General features: G+C 39.7%; 1 pseudogene; it reads left to right on the top strand.

Moving 5' to 3' along the window:
• Positions 1–562: 562 nt before the first annotated feature.
• LOC114897939 lies at positions 563–9,391 on the top strand (annotated as a pseudogene).
• Positions 9,392–13,646: the final 4,255 nt, after the last annotated feature.

The following is a 13,646-nucleotide window of genomic DNA, read 5'->3' as shown; positions in this document are numbered from 1 at the left end:
AAATTCAACGCCCATTTATGATAAAAACTCTCCAGAAAGTGGGCATAGAGGGAAACTTCCTCAACATAATAAAGGCCATATACGACAAACCCACAGCAAACATCATTCTCATTGGAGAAAAACTGAAAGCATTTCCTCTAAGATCAAGAACAAGACAAGGATGTCCACTCTCACCACTATTATTCAACATAGTTTTGGAAGTCCTAGCCACAGCAATCAGAGAAGAAAAAGAAATAAAAGGAATATAAGTTGGAAAAGAAGTAAAAAAGTCACTGTTTGCAGATGACATGATACTATACATAGAGAATCCTAAAGATGCCAACAGAAAACTACTAGAGCGAATCAATGAATTTGGTAAAGTTGCAGGATACAAAATTAATGCACAGAGCTCTGGGGCCGGGGCTGCCCCACTGTCGCAGAGCCTCCCGCCTGGCCGCCCATGGCTGTGCGCGCATGGCCGCCGCACTGCAGGACGGCACGTGCACAGCCCCCACCTCCCAGCAGTGCAGAGCAGCCCCCGTTCCGGCTCCACAGAGCACAGTGCCCTCCTGGCGGTGGTGCGATGCTGTGCTTCCTGAGGGGAATGGCCTTCATCCCCTTCCTCCTGGTGACCTGGTCGTCCGCCGCCTTCATCATCTCCTACGTGGTCGCCGTGCTCTCTGGGCACGTCAACCCCTTCCTCCCCTACATCAGTGATACAGGAACAACACCTCCAGAGAGTGGTATTTTTGGATTTATGATAAACTTCTCTGCATTTCTTGGTGCAGCCACGATGTACACAAGATATAAAGCAGTAGAGAAGCAAAACCAAACCAGCTATTTCAGCACTCTTGTTTTTAATTTGTTGTCATTAGTTCTAGGATTGGTGGGATGCATTGGAATGGGCATTGTAGCCAATTTCCAGGAGTTAGCTGTCCCCATGGTACACGATGGCGGTGCCCTTTTGGTGTTTGTCTGCGGTGTTATGTACATGCTCCTGCAATCCATCATCTCTTACAAATCGTGTCTCCAGTGGAACAGCCTTTCCACATGCCGCATACGGATGGCCATCTCTGCCGTTTCCTCTGCAGCCGTCATCCCCAGAGCTATAGGGACTTCCCTGGTGGCGGAGTGGTGAAGGATCCACCTGCCAATGCAGGGGACAGGGGTTCGAGCCCTGATCCGGGAAGATCCCACATGATGCGGAGCAACTAAGCCCGTGCACCACAACTACTGAGCCTGTGCTCTAGAGCCCAGGACCCACAACTACTGAGCCTGCATGCCACAACTACCGAAGCCCACGTGCCTAGATCCCATGCACCACCACATGAGAAGCCACTGCAATGAGAAGCCCACACACTGCAATAAAGAGTAGCTCCCACTCGCTGCAACTAGACAAAGCCTGCGCGCAGCAAAGAAGACCCAATGCAACCAAAAATAAATAAATAAAATTTCTTAAAAAAAAAAAATTAATGCACAGAAATCTCTTGCATTCCTATACACTAATGATGAAAAATCTGAAAGAAAAATTAAGGAAACACTACCATTTACCACTGCAACAAAAAGAATAAAATACCTAGGAATAAACCTACCTAGGGAGACAAAAGACTTGTATGCAGAAAACTATAAGTCATTGATGAAACAAATTAAAGATGATACCAACAGATGGAGAGATATACCATGTTCTTGGATTGGAAGAATCAATATTGTGAAAATGACTATACTACCCAAAGCAATCTACAGATTCAATGCAATCCCTATCAAATTACCAACGGCATTTTTTACGGAACTAGAACAAAAAATCTTAAAATTTGTATGGAGACACAAAAGACCCTGAATAGCCAAAGCAGTCCTGAGGGAAAAAAACGGAGCTGCAGGAATCAGACTCCCTGACTTCAGACTATACTACAAAGCTACGGTAATCAAGAAAATATGGTACTGGCACAAAAACAGAAACATAGATCAATGGAACAAGATAGAAAGCCCAGAGATAAACCCACACACCTATGATCAACTAATCTATGACAAAGGAGGCAAGGACATACAATGGAGAAAAGACAGTCTCTTCAATAAGTGGTGCTGGGAAAACTGGACGGCTACATGTAAAAGAATGAAATTAGAACACTCCCTAACACCATACACAAAAATAAGCTCAAAATGGATTAGAGACCTAAATGTAAGACCGGACACTATAAAACTCTTGGAGGAAAACATAGGAAAAACACTCTTTGACATAAATCACAGCAAGATCTTTTTTGATCCACCTCCTAGAGTAATGGAAATAAAAACAAAAATAAACAAACGGGACCTAATGAAACTTCAAAGCTTTTCCACAGCAAAGGAAACCATAAAGAAGATGAAAAGACAACCCTCAGAATGGGAGAAAATATTTGCAAATGAATCAGTGGACAATGGATTAATCTTCAAAATATATAAACAGCTCATGCAGTTCAATATTAAAAAAACAAACAACCCAATCCAAAAATGGGCAGAAGACCTAAATAGACATTTCTCCAAAGAAGACATACAGATAGCCAAGAAGCACATGAAAAGCTGATCAACATCACTAATTATTAGAGAAATGCAAATCAAAACTACAATGAGGTATCACCTCACACCAGTTAGAATGGGCATCATCAGAAAATCTACAAACAACAAATGCTGGAGAGGGTGTGGAGAAAAGGGAACCCTCTTGCACTGTTGGTGGGAATGTAAATTGATGCAGCCACTATGTAGAACAGTATGGAAGTTTCTTAAAAAACTAAAAATAGAATTACCATATGACCCAGCAATCCCACTACTGGGCATATACCCAGAGAAATTCAAATTATACCCATAATTCAAAAAGACACATGCACCCCAATGTTCATTGTAGCACTATTTACAATAGCCAGGTCATGGACGCAACCTACATGCCCAGTGACAAACGAATGGATAAAGAAGATGTGGTACATATATACAATGGAATATTACTCAGCCATAAAAAGGAACGAAATTGGGTCATTTCTAGAGACGTGGATTGACCTTGAGACTGTCATACAGAGTGAAGTAAAGTCAGAAAGAGAAAAACAAATATCGCATATTAACGCATGTATGTGGAACCTAGAAAAATGGTACAGATGAACCGGTTTGCAGGGCAGAAATAGAGATACAGATGTAGAGAACAAACGTATGGACACCAAGGCGAGAAAGCAGCGGGGGGTGGGGTGGGGGTGTGATGAATTGGGAGATTGGGATTGACATGTATACACTGATGTGTATAAAATGGGTGACTAATAAGAACCTGCTGTACAAAAAAAACAGAAAATAAGATGGTATTATATGCATTTTCTTTCATTCTTTCAGATGAAACATACATATTTACTAGAAGGATGATTTATTTATTTGATCAAATTTATTTATATTCTCTTTCCTTTCTTTTAACCTTACAGATTATAGTCAAATTAAGTCTTGATTTTTTGTTGTTGTTGCCCTTGGGTGGGTATTTATTTTTGTTCTACATTGGTTTTTGTTTGTTTTAATATTCATTATCAGCTATGGGCTCACTGACAAAAAATTTGGAGAAAATTTTAAAAAAATAGAAAAAATTCACTAATCCACACTACTATAAAACAAGACTTTAAATTCCCGGTAAAAGTTCACATATACAATAAAAAATAAATAAATAAAATAAATTTACGGATTTTTAAGTTGTCAGACTTACTTGTTTGCTGGTGTGTTCAGTTTTCATCTTAGTTGTTTTTACGTTATGACTGTGGACTGAGGCTAAAAATAATCTGTCGAAATATCTAAACCTTGAGGAAGTCATCACTGAATTACAGCTGTGCTCAATAAGCACATTAGACCAACAGCAGCACAAGTGATTACCACGAGAGACAGCTGAGAACCAGGAGAGATTTAGGTCAAAGAGGACAAATAGGACCAGTGAGGTGAGAGAGTGCAAAATTTTTTCTCAGTGCGTAAGTAGAGAACTGAATGTTTGCTTTTATTATCTAAGTCATATAAATTCATACTCAAACCTATTTAGAAACAGAAAAACTTTGGATGTTTTTAAAACGTCTGATGGTTTAATTAAATTGATCCTGTTGTTTCCAAAACAATAAATTGTCTAAATCCAATGATTTAAAAATAAGAATTATACCTGGTCAGGGTCTGAGAATATAGTACTGTGTCAGTTTTTCATATCAAAGAAAACTGGTGAAGGGCTATTTGAAAACAGCCACTTTTCTTTCATCCAACTTCCTCTATAATTCTGTGTGTGTGTGTGTGTGTGTGTGTGTGTGTGTCCTTTTGATGGGCTACAACATCAAGATTGGAACATCAAGAATGAAGCAGATAACATAAAGAACGTGCAGTGGAGCCTCAAAGGAAAATGATTGTTCAACATTTGCAAGTGACTAAAAGGGAAAAAATACTGAAATACATTAATTATTTTAGATCTATCCAAGTGTTCAAGCCACTAAGTAGATTCAAGCCTTCGTTGTTGCTTCTGAAACGGAGGCATCTCACAAAAAACATATTTTTGCAGTCTCATAACAGGTTGTCACTCTGCAACTAATGTGGAAGTATGGCATTGCAAGGTTTATGAAATATCTATTTCTTATTGATTCTATGCTTTCAAGTTGAATTTTACATTTTCAATCCAGGAATCAATAATTTATGGAATTAAGTTTTCATCGTAACTTTCTCACAGCTGGTGAATTAGGAATGTTCTGACACTAAACAGAAATGTAAATTGAACATATTTCTTTGTAGGCATTGTAGGGAGTAGGGAATCAGGGAGCTGGGCTGTTATAGAGTTGCCAAATATATTTGTGTATTCAGTTTCAATATATTTGGGTCTGAATCTTGTAGAAACCCTTAAAAGCACAACTTAAACAGCTTTATCTGTTCCATAAATGAATGAATTGTGGTAATACATAAGCCTCCTGAATAAAAACTCATTATCAGGATTAACTGTTGAACTTTTATTTCCAGCAAATATCTCTCAGACAAATTAGTTAGCCCTAACCCAGAAGACCAAAGCTTGAAATAAATTAGTTCAAGCCTAAAAGTAATAAGGGTAAGAATTTTAATAAAAATAGAGGCCTCCATTGGTACTATTCATCTCATGGCTACTAACATTCAATGAAGTCTGATATGTTATCATTGAGACATAAGCCTGAAGGAACTTTATAAGTGAGAGTGAATGATACTTCAGTATTTGACTATATTTGTTAGTGCTTAATAGGTACCAGACATTGTTCTAGGTGAAAGAGATTCATCAGCGAACAAAAGAGACAAAAATTCCTGCTCTTGTGGAGTTTACATCCCAGTGAGAGGAGAACAGCTATAAACAATAAACATAATAAGTACACACATTATATAGTATGTTAGAAGGTGACAAATGCTATTAAAAAGACATAGAGCAGGCTAAGAGAGATCAAGAATGGTTCCAATTTTAAATGAGGAAGTCAGGGTGGGTGGGCTTTACTGGAAAGATGACAGCTAAGATTTGAAGAGGAGAGAGAGTGAGTTATGAATATATCTCAGGGGAGAGCACTTCAGACAGAAAAGCTGATGCAAAAGCCTTGAGGCAGGAGCATGCCTGGCAGGTACGAGAAGCAGGAAGGGGGCCAATGTAGCTGGAACAGTAGAAGCAGGTGAGAGAGAGTAGTAGAAAAGATTGGCTAGGTAATAGGGAAACTGGATCACATAGGGCTTTGTAGGTCATCATAAGGACTTTAGCTTTAATTCTGAGAAAGCTGAGAGCCATTAGAGGGTTTTAAGCAGAGAGGAGACAAAATCCATCTTCTGTTTTAAGAGGATTACCCTGGTTGCTATGTTGAAAAATACTTTAGGGAGCAAGGCATACATAAACAAGGAGACCTGTTAAGAGGCTAATGCAATAATCCAGGTGAGAGTTGATAGCGGTTAAGACAAGGGAGGTGGTCAGGCTCTGGATATATTTTAAAGGTACAGGCAACAAGATTTCCTGATGGGTGAGATGGGGTAAATTGTATTTACCTGATGTATTTTACCTGATGTATTTACCTGATGTATTTACCTGATGTAAATTGTATTTCCTGATGGGGCAAGGTATTTAAATCTAACAATAGGAAAAATGTGAGTTATTAACAGAGATGGGGAAGACTCTGGGTGGTACAGCTTTGCAGGGTGGAAATTAAAAGTTGTCTTGCCATGTGAAATTTGAGATGGCTGTTAGTGGAAATATTAAATAGGCAGTTGTATATACCAATCTGGAGTTCAGGAGAAAAGTTAAGTCTGGAGATAGAAATTTGGGATTTGTCAGCATACAGATTACATCTAAAGCCACGAGTTCATGAGATCACCACAAGAGTGAATACAGTTGACCCTTGAACAACGCAGGGGTTAGAGGCACAGTCAAAAATCTGTGTATAGGGAGACTCAAGAGGGAGGAGATAATGGGATATATGTATATGTGTAGCTGATTCACTTTGTTATAAAGCAGAAACTAACACACCATTGTAAAGAAATATCTGTATCTCCAATAAAGATATTAAAAATATATATATATAAAATATAGTAAAGAAAAAAAAATCTGTGCATAACTTTTGACTCCCCCAAAACTTAACTACTAATAGCCTACTGTTGACAGGAAGCCTTACCAATAACATGAACAGTCGATTAACATATATTTTATATAATATATTGTATTCTTACAATAAAGTAAGCTAGAGAAAATATTATTTAGAAAATCATGAGAAAACACATTTACAGTACTGTACAGTATTTATTGATACAGTAAGTTTCCATCATCTGTTTACAAGATGAGTCACCTGTCAGTACCTACATCAATATTGTCTTACATGATACAAAACACTGTGGATGTTGTATGTATTACTAACACTAGACATCAAAACTGAAAAGATAATGTGAAAAATAAATTAATTTTTATTTACAAGTATAACAATTCATGCATTGGTAAAGAAGCAGCAATATGATTGTTCTATGGTAGCCTAATGTTTTTGATACAATTGCTTCACAGTAACCTAGCCTATACACTAATGAATGAATCATTAAAAAATTTTTATGGCATACATTATTGCAGTCATATTCATAATACAATACTGGAAACATTGTTACTTAAAAAGACACACTTACCTGTGATAATAGGCTGATATGCAGTTTCTCCAGCTATGAGAAAGAGGCATACTGTACAGTAATATAACTCTGAAAGCAAAGTTATAGAACAGTAAGAAAACTAACATTATTAATTTTACATTAAATATCACTCATGTCTATGTAAAGATAGACTAATATTTACATATATTTTATGCATTCACGACATGCCTAATTTTTTCTTAATTTTTTCAATATTTCTAGGTTAACGGTTTGTGAGTTTCTTCAAATTGTCACAAATCTCCAAAAAGATTTCCAGTATATTTATTGAAAAAAGTTCATGTATAAATGGACCCATGCAGTTCCAGGGTCAACCATATAGCCAGATAAGAAAAGAGGTCCAAGGATTGCACTTGGGGTGCTTCCAAGAGGTTGGGTATTGAGGGAAAAACAATAACAGATGTTGCAAAGTAGCCTGTGAGGTTAGAGGAAAACCATGAGAGCATGGTGTGGGAAAGCCAAAGGAGAACGTGTTTCCAAGAGGAGGAAGTGATCAACTGCAACAAATGATACTGATTGACCAAGTAAAATTAGTATTGAAACTGCTGAATTTAGCAAGGACCTTGACAAGACCAATTTCTGCGGCATGGTGGAAATTTTAAAAAGCCTAACTGGTTTTTAAGAAAAAGCTGTAGAGGTAGGGATGTGGCCTAGACAACTTAGGTTTGAAGCCCAGCCCTTTTCTCACTAGCTATATCATCAGGCCCAATAACTTAATCTCTATGAGCTCCAGTTTTCTTATTTTTAAAATGAGAATAACATAAATTTTACAGCATCTATGAAGAATATTAATATAATCATGTATGTAAAGCAGCTGGTATAGTACCTGGTACAGAGTAGGTTCTCAATAAGATTAGTTTTCCTTTCCCTCCCTATTCTGGTGAGTTGCCCAGAACTTCAGTACCCTCCCCAGAATGGACCCTTCTTTGCACTTGCCAGGTTCCCTACCACAACTGGAGTCTCTGCTCTCAACCCAGCCAAGTCTCCTTGTAGTATCACAGTTGGAGAGGGAACTGCTGTCCTGCACTCAGCCCACGGAGACCCTCCGATGCTTAATCTTGGATGTCTCCCCTACCCCTTTGCTATTAGCCTGCTCTGAAACGTGAGGACCTTCCAAGGAGAGTCCTCCAGCCCACACCAGCTGCTGACTCAATTCCTTGAGCTCTCAAACCCAGAAGGTGTGGCTCCAGCCAGGTCCTGACTCTTGTAATAAGTTTTGCCATGCCTTAACAAACTGTCCAGAGGCAGCAAAAGAGGGCACCGAATTATAATATCAGTTATAGGAAACTCCACACTTACAAAAGGGCTACCTCGGAATAATTAATCCACATTACAAGTGTGCACCAAAGGACTTTTTCCTGGAGCACTCTCCCCCATATTTTATAAAGTAAGACACAAATAGTTTTGCATTCTAGCCATTAGGCTCTAGGCAAATGGTGGCTTTTCTTTTTCTTTACTTTTGAATTTTTACAATTGTGAGCACCAGTGCCTAATAACTTGCTGAGCTTCAGTTAGGTCTGAAAAAAATGGAGTCCCAAGAGGAAATACAAAGGCCTCTATAAGTTACATTTACGGCCATTAATGAAAATGTATTTTTACCATAATTTGGATAAACCAGAGGTCACCTTGATTTTACGTTCACAGTGGTACTACAAGAATTGAGCCTAAATTTAAGAAAATTGTGAAAAATCAACTGCAGGCAACTCAATCTAACATGAAAAATCCCTCGGCTTTTTCTTAATCTCTTACCGGTTGGAGCAAATTTTACGCTCTAAAGAGCGGGGCACGCCGGGCCGTGGTTCACGGGGTCTGCGGCTGCGCAGAAGCCCTGCAAGCAGAGGGGGCTGAGGCAGCCGAGCGCAGAGAACACGCCTGGGCTTCCTGCTCCGCCCGCGGAGCTTCTCGCGGAAGGCTCTGGAAGTGTGCGAGCAGCGGATGGAAGTGTGCGAGCAGCGGAGCTGTCCTGGACGCCGTGTTGATCAGGTGTGTTTGCAGGCTTGGGGATGAGGCTGCCGAGAACGTGGTTCTTCGCGTTTTTCTTTCTTGGTTCTTTTCCAGTGTGGTTTTTCCTCACACGTGCCGAGATCAGATCTTTACCTCAGGGCTTTGGCGGGTGAGAAAGGATCCTCCCCAGCCTTTTCTTCCTTTGGGAATCGTGTGGAAAGGGGTTTTCTTGGGTTTTTCATGTAGGATTGTAGAATTGCCTCCTTTTCCGAAGCTCTGTCTTCCACCCCTCGAATTCATATTTGACTTCGGGCGGTGTTCGTAACCTCTTCCCTCCTCCCACTCCCGAGAGCGGGAGAAAGTCCTAAAAAGAATCGAAGAGGGGCTTCCCTGGTGGCGCAGTGGTTGAGAGTCCGCCTGCCGATGCAGGGTACAAGGGTTCGTGACCCGGTCCGGGAGGAACCCACGTGCCGCGGAGCAGCTGGGCCCGTGAGCCATGGCCGCTGAGCCTGCGCGTCCGGAGCCTGTGCTCCGCAACGGGAGAGGCCACAACAGTGAGAGGCCCGCGTACCGCAAAAAAAAAAAAAAAAAAAAAAAAAATCGAAGAGGCCGTGAAAACCACTGTAGGCCAGACTTCCACTTGATGACGGAGGAGACTGAGCGGGTTAGCGATGTACAGGAGGTTGTTGTGCAATGTTAAATTTATTTAAATTTGAAAACTTGGGAAAGACAAAACCGTAATGACGGAAGACCAGAATATTAGGGCCTTGGACCTGGCAAAGGCGTTAAGAGGCCATTGGGTCCAACCTGATTTGCAGATGAGGGAACGGGCCACCTGGAGGTGTGGTGAGTGGCTCACAATCAGCGATGAGTGGGGCTTGGTTGCTAGTCTAAGAGCGTTTCCCCGGAGAGATTGAGGGAACCTTGCTGCCTCAGCCCTGTTTATCTGACGCGTTCTCAGTCGTTAATAGTACGCTTCTGGGGGTCTGCGACCCCAATTCCTTTCTCACTTATTAGTGCATAAAATTAGTTAACCTCTAAGTTTAGTTAAATTAGTTAAAATTGTTTATTAAACCTGTATAGAGGGGTGTGAGGATTTAAATGACCGTACAGGTATGCCTTGGAGATATTGCAGGGTTTGGTTCCAGGCCTTAGCAATAAAGCGAGTTACATGAAGTTTTTTTGTTTCCTGGTGCATATTAAAGTTATTTCATACTATACTGTAGTCTGTTAAGTGTGCAGTAGCATTTTGTATCTAAAAAAATAATGTATGTACTTTCATTTTAAAGTAGTTTTTCAAAAGGTAATCATAGTCTGGGCTTCCCTGGTGGCGCAGTGGTTAAGAATCCTCCTGCCAATGCAGGGGACACGGGTTTGAGCCCTGGTCCGGGAAAATTCCCACATGCCGCGGAGCAACTAAGCCTGTGTGCCACAACTACCGAGCCCGCATGCCACAACTACTGAAGCCTAGAGCCCATGATCCACAACAAGATAAACCACCGCAATGAGAATACCATGCACCACAACGAAGAGTAGTCCCCACTCACCGCAGCTAGCAAAAGCCCACGTGCAGTAACGAAGACCCAAGGCAGCCAAAAATAAATAAATAAAATATATTTATAAAAAAGAAAAAAGCTAATCATAGTCTGACAAGGCAGGGTTGCCACAAACCTTCAATTTGTCAAAAAAAATCAAAACAAACAAAAACCACAATATCTGCAAATCACAATAAAGGGAAGCAAAATAAAATGAGGTTTGCTTGTATGTTTTGTGGATGTATTATCAGGTGGATTGTTATTAGCTAGACAGTAAATTAAGTTGTATGGGAGGAAATAAAAATTTCAGTCGTTCCCCCAGACAGCCATTTACTCATTCATAAACAAAGTTTGAGTATCTACTTTGTGCCAGGTGTTGGAGGTACAGTATTGGATAAAACAGGTGTCTCTGCTCTCATAGAGCTATTAACTTGTCATTCATTCATTCATGCAATGAATGAGGAAATTATAGAGCAGCTGGTTTCAACCCAGCAGGGAGAACTTTCTAATTATTAGAATTGTTCAAAAGGAGAATAAAATTGCCTTAGGAAATATTAGCTCACCATCACTGAAAGTTACTTTCACTTGGATTAGTTGGTTTCTAAATTTTGCTTTAAACTAATTTTGTATTAAGTAACATGGAGATTACAAATTTGGTTGACATTAAGGAGATTATGATCTAGGGGAAATGAACTACGTTTATAAATAATTTTATGGGGCAAAATATGAGAAGTGCTTAACAGGTGTTGTAAAGTGGATTCTGAGGAAGGAGAGGTCTCATTTAGTTTGAGGGAGACAGAGATAGTTTCTTGCAGAAGGCGGAATTTCTAATGGGCCTTGAAGGAGAGGTAGGATTTTTTTTTAAAATAAACTTTATTTTTTAGAACAGTTTTAGATTTACAGAAAACTTGAGATTCTACTTCACATTCCACTGCACATTGCATTACACTGCAATGTGAAGCCCGTGCACCACAATGAGGAGTAGGCCCTGCTCGCTGCAACTAGAGAAAGCCCATGCACAGCAACAAAGACCCAGCGAAGCCAAAAATAAATAAGATACATAAATTTATTTTAAAAAAAGAAAATTTAAACAAAAGTATGAGGAATACAGTAAAAAAAAATGCTTCTATGAACATTCTTATACAAGTCTCCTAGTACACATTGCATGCATTTCTTTTGAGTATATATTTAGGATTGGAATTGCTGGGTTATAATTTATGTGTATTTTCAGCTTTAATAGATAATGCCTGTCAAGAACTGTGAAAGGTCTTTTTACTCTACTTGCAACCTAACAAGCTAACCTATTACCGTTTTATTAATGCTGGCAGAAGATAAAAGATGCCTGGATTAGAAACAAAAGATTTTTAAAATTTTGTGGCAAAAGCAGTAACCAAAGTTTCAGGTTCTTGTTCGTTCCTCTGGCCCCCAAATTCCGCAGGGGTGTGGGAATAACATAAGTAAACCTAGGTGAATGTACATTCAATTGGTTGTGTTAACAGAGAGAAACACTGAAGGGAAGAACACTTGTTAATTAGTAGTAACAAGCCTGCTTGCCTCATTCCTCAATGTTTATTGCAAGTGAAAAATGGCCCGGATAAAGAGTAATCAGGGGCTTATATTTACATACCCAGCAAAAACATGCAGACACTAAAGGCCCCTCACAGATTATCTACCCCAATAATGCCTAATCATCTTCCAAAATGGTCATATCAATTTGCACTCTACCCATGTATAAGAGTCCTTGTTGCTTCATATCCTTACCAGTTTTTTTTTTTTTAATTCTAAGTTTTGTCATTCTAATGCAGCCATTCTCAACAGGAGTTCTATGAGAGAATTAAACCTGTAGAATATGGTTTGAGTGATTATTTTCTCAATTCTACCAAAGTTGGTAGATGACTAGTACCATTCTAGATGTACAGAAGAAAAGTAAAGTCATATCATGGATGTCTTAGGGAGGGCTTGGCAAACTACGGCCCATGAGCCAAATCTGGCCCTCCACACTTGGAGCCAAGAATAGTTCTGGTTCAAGTGACTGGAAAAAAATCAAAGAAAAATAATACTTGTGACACATGAACATTATATTAAATTTATATCTTAGTGTCCATAAATAAAGTTTTAAGAAATACAGCCATGTTCATTTGTTTACTTATTATCTGTAGCTGCTTTCACACTACAATTGCAGAATTGAGTCACTGCAACAGAGACTGTATGGCCCACAAAGTCTAAAATATTTACTCTCCAGCCTTTTACAAAAAAGCTTGCTGACCCCTGTCTTAGGGCATTAGAGCTTCATATCCCAGAACCCTAATTAAGAAGGCTGTCATGCGTACAAAATGATATCTCCTTGTGGTCTTAATTTACGTGTAATTTATCATTTTGAGTGTGATGTAAATAAAGTGAGTATTTAAAAGGTAAGTAGAATTTTGGCAGGCAGAGATCAGGGTGGTTGTTTCAGATGGAAGTAAATAGTATGGCATGGTAGTGAGGTGAGAAAGTATAGGGTTTCTTTGGTATAATGGGCAGGACTGACTATATAATTTGCAGGCCCGGTGTGAAATGAAAACATAAGATCTCTTGTTTAAAAATTAACATTTTCAAGACAGCAATAGGGGATAATAGCAATAAGACAAGTACAGGATCCTTTTAAGTGTGGAGCCTTGTGTGACTCCACAGATTGCATGTCAGTGAAGCTGCCCATGTTAGTGGGAAGTAATTCTGGAAAGGAAACGTGGCATCAGTCTTTGGGGAGAGGAGCTTGAATACTAGGCTAAAGAATTTGGATTTGATTTCTTAAGCCTTAGGGAGCCATTAAAGTTTTCTGAACAGAACAGTAATCTATGGGCTTCCCTGGTGGCGCAGTGGTTAAGAATCTGCCTGCCAATGCAGGCAACATGGGTTCGAGCCCTGGTCCAGGAAGATCCCACATGCAGTGGAGCAACTAAGCCCGTGTGCCACAACTACTGAAGCCCACATGCCTAGAGCCCGTGCTCTGCAACAAGAGAAGCCACCGCAATGAAAGCCTGCACACCACAGCGAAGAGTAGCT

The sequence above is a fragment of the Monodon monoceros genome, unplaced genomic scaffold (genome assembly GCF_005190385.1).
Source record: "Monodon monoceros isolate NGI ecotype Baffin Bay Population unplaced genomic scaffold, NGI_Narwhal_1 Super_Scaffold_18, whole genome shotgun sequence".
Taxonomy (NCBI): Eukaryota; Metazoa; Chordata; class Mammalia; order Artiodactyla; family Monodontidae; genus Monodon; species Monodon monoceros.
Note: the sequence above shows the minus strand (reverse complement) of the source record. Positions and strands in the feature narration are given on the sequence as shown.